This window comes from Rosa chinensis, chromosome 5 (genome assembly GCF_002994745.2).
Source record: "Rosa chinensis cultivar Old Blush chromosome 5, RchiOBHm-V2, whole genome shotgun sequence".
NCBI classification, from domain to species: domain Eukaryota; kingdom Viridiplantae; phylum Streptophyta; class Magnoliopsida; order Rosales; family Rosaceae; genus Rosa; species Rosa chinensis.
Window position 1 is genome coordinate 30446922 of NC_037092.1, and position 9458 is coordinate 30456379.

The following is a 9458-nucleotide window of genomic DNA, read 5'->3' on the forward strand; positions in this document are numbered from 1 at the left end:
GCCTTTCGGGTTAAACATTGCCCCTCAGGTATTCCAAAGATGGATGGACAATATCTTTAAAGACCTTAAAGATTTCTGTGTTGTCTACATCGACGATATCTTAATTTTCTCTAAAAATAGAGAAGATCATAAAAAACATCTTCAAATTCTGTGTAGTAAATTCCAAAAACATGGGATTATACTATCACCCAAGAAAATTGACATAGAACAAGAATCTATAGATTTTCTTGGAATAACTCTAAATCATTCAGGAATAAAGCTACAAGAGCATATAGTCTCTAAAGTGAGAGACTTTCCTGAAGAGTTAACTGATAAAAAACAATTACAAAGTCTATTAGGAATTTTAAACTATGGAAGAAGTTTTATCAAAGGATTATCTCAAAAAAAGATCCCTTTAATAGAAAAATTAAAGAAAAATAAAGAATTTTGTTGGACAGAAAAAGATAAAAGAATTTTAAGGTAAATTAAACAGGATTTAAACAAAATCCCTGAAGTTTATTTCCCAAAATCAGGAAATAAGCTAATCTTAGAAACAGATGCTTCAGATAATTGTTGGGGATGTGTATTAAAGGCAATCCCTGTAGAAAAATGGGAAGAAAAGAATCCTCCCATGTCTGAAAATAAAATAAGGGTTAGGAAACAATCTATTCCCAAGAAACTTCAAAAAGAAGAATTAATATGTGGATATAATTCCGGAAAATTCAAACCAAATGAGATTAAATACATAATCTTCGAAAAGGAACTCTTTGCCATAAAACTTGCTTTAAAAAGATTTCATATTTACCTGGCTCCTGAGAATTTTATCATTAGAACTGACAACCAAGCAGTTCGTGATTTCCTTATTAATAAAAGAAATATTTTAGAAGGAAGAAGATTGAAATGGTATAATCATATTGCAATGTATACTTTTGAGGTAGAACATCTCAAGAGTTCTAATAATTTTCTTGCTGATTATTTAAGCAGGTATGGACAAAGACAAGGAGATCATAGATCCATCTAACACAGGATGGATTACTATTACTAAAAAGGCACCAGCTCAAAGTTCTTCCAGGCCAACCCAACCTCAACAAAGGCCAAATCAGCCTTATTTTCATAATAAAGTTAAACCAGCTTATATATATGTTATGTTGTCTTTGAAGGATTCCAAACAAGCGTCTTTCACAGTTGGGCAGAATGCTGTGCTGCGATAACCAGATATAGTGGAGCATTTTGGAAAGGTTATACTAATGTTGATATTGCTGCATTAGAATATCAAAAGTATATTGCAGCAAAATTAAAATGTCAAGTGCAAAAAACACAAGACATTGCGGCTCAATCATCTCAATCAGAGGTGAAAGATTTCTACAATCCAGGCCTTCCTGGAGAAATTTATAATTCAGTAAATGGAGTATGGAAAGCCCATATTTCAGGAATCAAAAAAGATTTCAGAATACAGCTAACCCAGCTGACAACTCAAGTCTCAGATCTAGTAGCACAACTAGATGCTGAGAAGGTAAAAAACTTCAAATTCAAACATGCCAGTCTCCAAGTATTAAAACAAATAAATTGGAGTGAGGATTTTTCACTTGGGAAGATAACCAGTTTTCTCCAGTTGTCAGAACTGTTGGATGATATTATTGATCCAACATTTGAACAGATTAAAAGGATCTGTCTTTTTGAAAAAACAAAAAGTCATCTTCCTGAACATATTTTTTCTGATATTTATAACAAAATCCACGATCATGAGCAGATAATTCAAGATATGTTTATGGAATATTCAGAATCACTGAATATGAAAGAATTTAACATCCCAAAACTCAGTTTCATCATAAATTATGATGACTGGGAATTAGCAGCAGTTGAATGGGGAATAGTTAACAAGATTAGTTTCCAAAGCCTAAATACTTATGAAATAAAAAATTTTGCTCAATTCATTAAAACAATGGTATATCACGTAGCCAAAAGCTACAGGCTCTCCAAATATTTAACCTTCAGCATTGTAAGTACAATTGGATGGAGAGAAAGAGAAAAGTTCTTCCAACCATACCAAATATGGTTGTTGACAAGCTAGAAACTGAAAGTGATAGCTCAGAAGAAGAAGAATTCATCTTTATGCTAAAAGAGCATATTGAAGAAAATTCTGAAGAAGAACTTCAGAATATAAAATTAAAAGATGTCATTGGAGAGGAAATAAAATTCTCTAATGAACAACTACAGACTTTAGAAAAAAACTAAATACTCTATAAATAAAGACGCTATTTATAAAAATTCTAGATTTCAAATATTTTCTCATAGAATATTTGAGCAATTCAGTGGAAACACCACATCTCAATGTACTAAGGAAGGAACAATGGAAATCCCATTATTTGATAAAAAGAGAATAGAAAGATGGAGGAAAAAACATCCAGAAATAAGATATGTTCATATTGGTCTAATCCAGATCACTATAACCGCATTGTTTAGGCAAGGTTTGGACACACCAATACTTGCTGTAGTTTTTGATAAAAGACTTAACAATCCACTCCAGTCAATGATTGGAGGTATTCAATCTAATCTGGTAATAGTTTGGTTTAACATCAAACCAAATTACTTTATTTCTGTAACAGATAGAAATATTGAAAATTCAATAAAAATAAAGATTCAACTTAAAAATTGAAGTATGGATCAGAACTCCAAGGATTTAGCAATCCAATGGAGAACAATTCATGAGCTAACCAGGCTCCCTCAAACATCAGTAAAAGAATTAGATAGAAATATTGTTGAAATGTTCGAACCAAGACCCTTCGACACTGAAATTCAACCAACACTATTATGTTGGAAAGATTTAGAGGTACCAAAACAATGGTTATTTAACAACTTTGTAGGAGAAAGTCTTAGTAGTAGCAAACCAGCTACTATAGAGTTTCAAGCCTCTATAGTATGTTGAGGCTTATCTAAAACATTAAAGTATGGATCAAACCAATGTAGAAAACATTGGCTATATAGATAAAATTTTCCGATCTGAAAATAATATCTTCATTCCCGGAGATTACATATGTCTGAAATAATATCTTCATTCCCAGAGATTAGCTAAATCTTATTGTTTAAACAGTTCTGCAAATTTAAATCCTCCTAAAAAATATGTATATCTCCTTTTCCTTTGGCTAGGGGCAAAAAGAATATCTTCATTCCCGGTTGGAATGTAATACATTTCAAAAAAATCTATTATTTCTTTATTTATTTTCAGTTCTTTCTTTTTCATAGCTTGTCCCTGGCATGATAGGGATTTGCACTTGTTTTAGTGCAATTGCTTCTTCTTCTTCTTCCTCTTCTTTTTCCTTTGTTAAGTCACTATCATTGTTTACACACACACACACACACACACACACACACACACACACACACACACACACACACACACGGAGCGGTTCCAAAGAGGACGTCCGCATTGTTGTTAAAGTGCGGACGTCGACGCCGCAGCTCGGCTCGGGGCGGGACAGAGCGGAAGGGCCTGTCAGACGGATCGGTCTGCAGTCGGTGGAGTCGCCGGCGACGTGGTTGCAGCGCTGCCTAGAAACTTGCAGTTGCAGGTGAGGTCGCTGCCCAGAAACCTGCAACTCCAACCTCCTCCGACCTCAAACGCTGCCCAGAACCTTCCGGGATGCCTTCGTCCTCCAAGCCCCGAGCCGCCGTATCCACCTAGAACGCCGCTGCTGCGACACCATCCGTCCGCTTTGGAACGGGCATATATATATATATATATATATATTATCATGGATAATCTCAAAGATCACATTGTCGATCGATCCGCTCGTCCGCTTATATTACGACGATCTCCTGAAAGCGGCTCTAGGTAGAAACCATTATACCCATCTGCAGTTGCAGTGGCTGGTGAACTAGGGCAATTTCAGTTGGTGCCGACACCTTCTTGTAGTAGACCGTACCTTTGCTTTATTATATAGAATACAAGTCGTTCTTGATGCTTGGCTGATATGATGTTCTTCCATGTTGACATGTATGGCCTCCTGATCGTGTTGGAGTCATCTGCATGCAGGTTAGATTGATCAGTTTTGTAAGTTTAACAAAGGCACTCTTTTATAATGGTAAAGATAGAACACATGATCGAATTCATCATTTTGTTCCGAAATGCAACTAAAAGCATTTTATGGAAATAAATAGTGATAAAAGAAAACATCATCATGCTAATTAAACCATGTCTACGTTCCTAAGAAAATTCTTTTTATTGCATGTTTTAGTAAAACATATATGTCTAAAACATATATGTCTCAAAAGACAATATCGGGTGAATTTCTTAATAGTGTAGTTTTTGTCACCAAGGGTTGGTAGCTAGGGATGGCAAGGCGTAGGTTTGAGCGGAACCTCCAACCATGTTCGAACCCCATTCACAAGTCCCTCGTTGGTAGGTTGCTAAGTATCGGGGTCCTGCGAGACCCACGTGACGCTGATGAATGTGTCAGCTTCTTGGAAGTCTTGGTCATCATCAGGCTTGACTGCTGGATGCCTGCGGGCTTGCAAGATGGAATACCTTGGGGTTGCAGGGTCTAACTGCTCTCACGTAGTAATTGGAACTGCACCCAAATGTTAGTTGGGTTTCTGTGGGCAATGAATGGTTTATAATGTTTCTAAACTGGTGGATTATCTCTCCCTGTCCAAATAACTTTATCCAATAATGGTGTAGTTTTTGTTTATTGGGCCAATTTTCATATTTTGCACCAAATTAAGAAAACTAAACTACTGTTCAAGTAAATCCAGAATATGTGTCTGATTCAAACTATAGGTTACTTGACCTAGTTGTAATAGGGTTTTGAATTAGAGATATTCTCTGAGATATTCATAGATATCCGATTGATTGTACGATTATCTTTCTTGTACAATTCTAATTCTATGCCTTGTAATCCTCTATATAAAAAGGCCCCTATTATCAATGAAAGCACGACTCAATTCTCTCCCAATTCAGTTTTCTTTAAACACGTTATCAGCACGAAGCTCTCACCCTGAAACTCTAAATTCATAGCCTTCAAACCCAAGCAACCACCGCAGCATTTATTAAAGCCCTCAATCCCAGAATTCCAGAATCGGCGGCAGAACCACCAGAACCGGCAGGAAAACTATCGAACCGGCCACCGAAAGTATCGAACCAGCCCTCCAAGAAGAAAAAAAGGGGATCTCTGCCCGGTTCACAAGCTTCCAGACCATATTTCATCATCAAACTTGGCCACCGTCTCCAATCTGACCCCGGGATCCAGGAACCGGGATCCTTTCCCAGGAAACCGGCCACAAACTGACCGGATCGGCAGCTGATCAGCTAGCAAAAAGAAAAGAAAAAAGAAGACACTATGTCACCAAAGCCATCAGACGACAGATTATATCTGTCGTCTGATTCATAAAATTTCTGTTGTCTCCTGGCGTGATGTCTCTTAGTCCTTCAGACGACAGATATTACCCGTGGTCTATATTTCACTCAAACAACATAGGCCGCCAATAATCTGTTGTCTGATTATGGTGAGATAAGCCGAATTATGACTTTCTGTGGTTGAAAATGTAATGAAACGACAGTTATATGTTGTTATAAAGAATTCCACACAACATCTTTTCATAAATCTCTATCGTATGTATTGAATTGGGACAACAGAAATCTGTTGTGTGAATATATGGAGATATGAACTATCTTGGTTATTTTCTGTTGTGTGAATTTATTTTGGACGACATATGTTTACCATGTTCTATTGTTTCTTTTTATTTAAAACGACATAAATAAGTCGTTTGAATATATAGAGACTTGAACTTTCTTGGGTCTTTCTGTTGTGTGATTCAATTAGAAACCACAGTTATATGTCGTTGTATAAGACTGTTAACAATAGACATTTGCTTGAATTCTGTTGTTTGATGTTGGTTTAGACATCAGCTTTATTTGGTTCATATGTCTTAGCAAGTGCAGTTGCACAACACCATATTAAGAAATCTAGTCTGAAAATTTTAATTGTAATGTAAGAGGAACACTTCAATCAAATTATCATTATAATTAATTTCATTTGAAAATGTACAAGTATCCAGATCTCATTACATCAATCAATCAACTATAACTGTACAAGTTAAATCCACATAATCTGAAAATACCAGATCATCTGGTGCTCTAAACTGCTCTACCGACCAGCCACACTTCATCATCTTACTTAAGCTCTCGAGCTTCTACCCCAGCTCCCCTTTTCTCTTCTATCAGCAATACCATATGAAAGTACCACACCTATAGTTTCAAACAACCCAGAAAACATACAATTAGATGAGTTCTCTTATCCATCAACAACTATAATCCGTGTCCGGTCTGGCTTCATTAGTCAATGTCAACTTCAATTTACCATTTTCAAAGTTGTCTAAGCTCTGCACATGTACAATATTAGTTCAGAAATGGAACAAATTATTGTAGAAAGCTTAGTGACTCATTTAATGACAATGTATATTGATTAATGATGAGCTTAGTTACCTATTTTTCTTGCACATGATTCAACTGAGTTCATATTTCAAAAAATTACATATAAAATAAAAGATTATACACATACATAATGAAATGTACCGGAAATGGCTGGCAATGAAATGAAAAGAGTTTAACCCTTTGAGCTTGCCAATGACTACATAATGAAATACCTTGAGAAACTCTTGTTGTACCCCAGCCAACTCACTCTCTGCAGAGGAAGCCAATTCATAAACATACCAAGTTCATGGTATCTCTTTCTTATATCATCAATCCCAACTGTTTCTTTCACCTGTTTCTCATTCAACCAAAATACTAAATTATTATAAACAAAGCTTTCTTTATAGAAAAACAAAATCTAAGAGCACAGAGCAATGAACAAAACCAATTAAACTCAAGTTTAAACTTCGAATCCCATAGAAATCTAGAACAAAATTGAGCAGTAGTATTGGGTAACATACCTTAGTAAAAACTCGAAGCAATAGGGGGCAAGTCTGCAATTCAAACAACCACCCAAAAAATCACCAAAAGTAAAACAAAAAACAAATCGACCAAGACAGAAAAATTGCTATTACGTACTTGTTCAAACAGAAGAGTACGTTAATTAACCTTGAAAAGAAGAGGAAGTTGATTACCATGCAAACTCCTTGAATATTTCCACACAAGTCCAGCAGTTGATACAACTCCAATAGCACTTCATGTAACTGCAAATTTTGCTGCTTCCCTAGCTGTCTTCAGCTAAGGACAGTAAATGCTTGTTCTGTACAGATTGGTTATCATTGGAAAAAGTTTTTGTTATGATATTCAAATTCAATAACAAATACTTTATAAAATGAAGTGTCCTGAAAAGTACATACATGTTCACTCAATATTCATCATCTATCTTCTCTTTAAACTGCTTTACAGTTTTGGCATCAGGTGTAAACCGACAGACAATATTGCACACTTATGGCTCCTGCAATATGATTGTCCAGGTTCACAATCTTCCTCACCAATCTATACAGAACAAGCAACAAAATGATCAGAGGATACTCAAGGTTACGACGTATTATGAGCAAAACACATTCTAAATCAATGGGTTGTGGTCCAGTCCTATCAAAAGGTAGGTATGCAAGGAGAAGCAAATACAATATACAGTTGTGTACTGCCAAGATAAGTTTAAAATTTCTTCAGTGACCATCTTAATTCTTAAGGGGACATTGAAAATGCAGATAACCGAGTCATATATAGAGCTAAGGGGGCCAAAAAAATCCAGTCTTTTGCAAAGAGTCTATCATGTTTCCATAGTACTTGTACCAAATCAGGACTTCCATAATTCTAAGAGTTCAGATTACCAATCTTCAAACGAAAACTGCAAACGAACTGTCCGATCTTTAAGCTACACCATTTTTGACAGAAAATCAATTCCAATCGTAGCCTGCAATCTTAACATAAATCAAACCCCCAAAAATTCAAAAGTTTCACTGAGGATCTATATACCCAGAGGCGCAGTGCATAGTTCAACAACAATTTCAAAGCAATTACTATCAGATTTACTGTTCTATATCATCAAATATCAATTCAAAGCAAAACATACACACATAATCAAAATTCAAAACTCATCATCACATCAAAACCAACGAAACGAGCAGTCTCAGAAACTAGCAGATATACAATATATTACTAGTAGATTATTTCACAAAAGAACAAGAATTAAAAACCCAGAATGCTATTGATCGAATCTGAGAGAGAGGAACTGATCAAGTTCTTGATTTGAGAGAGGGACTTAGCCGTCACTTGTCGAGAAGAGCGAGCGTCGTCGACCGTCGAAGGGAGAGGGAGAGTGCCAGTGCCTTCGAGGAGAGAGAGAGAGAGAGACAACAACGATGAAGAGACACCCAGAGAGAGGGAGAGCATAGGTTTTCAGAGGGCGGTCCCCCATAGGTTTTAGATATGAAATGAGATTTTATTCGGAGCGAGATGGGTGAGGTTCTTCTGGGCTTTCAGTATTATGAGCTGAGGGTGCTGGATTACAAGTGATTGAGCGAAGATTTCGCAAGAAATTTTGGTTGAGGGCGCTAGATTTCCAGTTCAATGGTTTTGGATCTTTGGTCGAGAGCAAAGAGAGAAGTTTGCTATGGAGGTTTTCAGTTTGATAAATTTTGAGGGGGAGGGGGGGGATTTTTCTTTGAAGTGTGCATCCAATTCCACTTTACGTTGTGCCAAAAAAAACAAATAGGTAATACACAATCACTACTAAATGAATCTCCATTGAATGTACAACAGAAATCTGTTGTCTGAAACGTACCATTTTTATACACAATCAAGACTAAATGAATCTCCATTGAATGTACAACAGAAATCTGTTGTCTGAAACGTATCATTTTTCTCAAAACAAATTTACTATGGTATATCACTATATTCAGACAACAGAATTTTTCCATTCTGTTGTTAAAATTTTTCAGACAACAGAAAACAACTATTCTGTCGTCTGAGCTCTGTCGTCTAATGAGTTTATTGACGTAGTGAGAAGAAGAAGGAGCAGCCCATAAAGAAAGAAGAACCGAGATCCTTTCCCCAGAAACCGGCCACAAACTGACTGGACCGGCAGCTGATCAGCCAGCAAAAAGAACAAAAAAAAACCAGAAAAAAGAAGAAGAAGAAAAGAAGGCTTAGCCCAAGCCAGAAAAGAGAAAAAAAAAAAAAAGGGAGGAAAAGAGAAGGTGCGGGCCCCGAAGAAGAAAAAGAAAGAGAAAGAAAAGGAAAAAGAAAGAGAAAGGAAGCCCACGTGCAAAGAAAAAAAGGAGGCATGTGGCCCACTGACGGAAGAAGACAAGAAAAAAAAAAGAGAGAAAGGAGGAGTGGGCTTGGGCCGAAGCAGAAAAAAAAAAGAGGCAGGCTTGGGCCGAACCGAAAAGAAAAGAAAAGAGAGGAGAGGGGCAGCCCACTGCTACAAATTCCGGCCAACCACTGCCAAGCTCCGGCCACCTCCGGCGACTTTTTCCGGCGATTTTCTGACTAGATTTCTGCG

The 9458-nt window shown here is 36.7% G+C and overlaps 1 long non-coding RNA gene across 1 annotated transcript; it reads right to left on the reverse strand.

Annotated features, from left to right (window-relative positions):
* Positions 1-6092: 6092 nt before the first annotated feature.
* LOC112166952 lies at positions 6093-7068 on the reverse strand. The gene is made up of 4 exons (XR_005800339.1): positions 7028-7068; positions 6910-6942; positions 6622-6740; positions 6093-6223 (listed from the first exon to the last, which is right to left on the reverse strand). It is a non-coding gene; the product is annotated as an uncharacterized LOC112166952 (long non-coding RNA).
* Positions 7069-9458: the final 2390 nt, after the last annotated feature.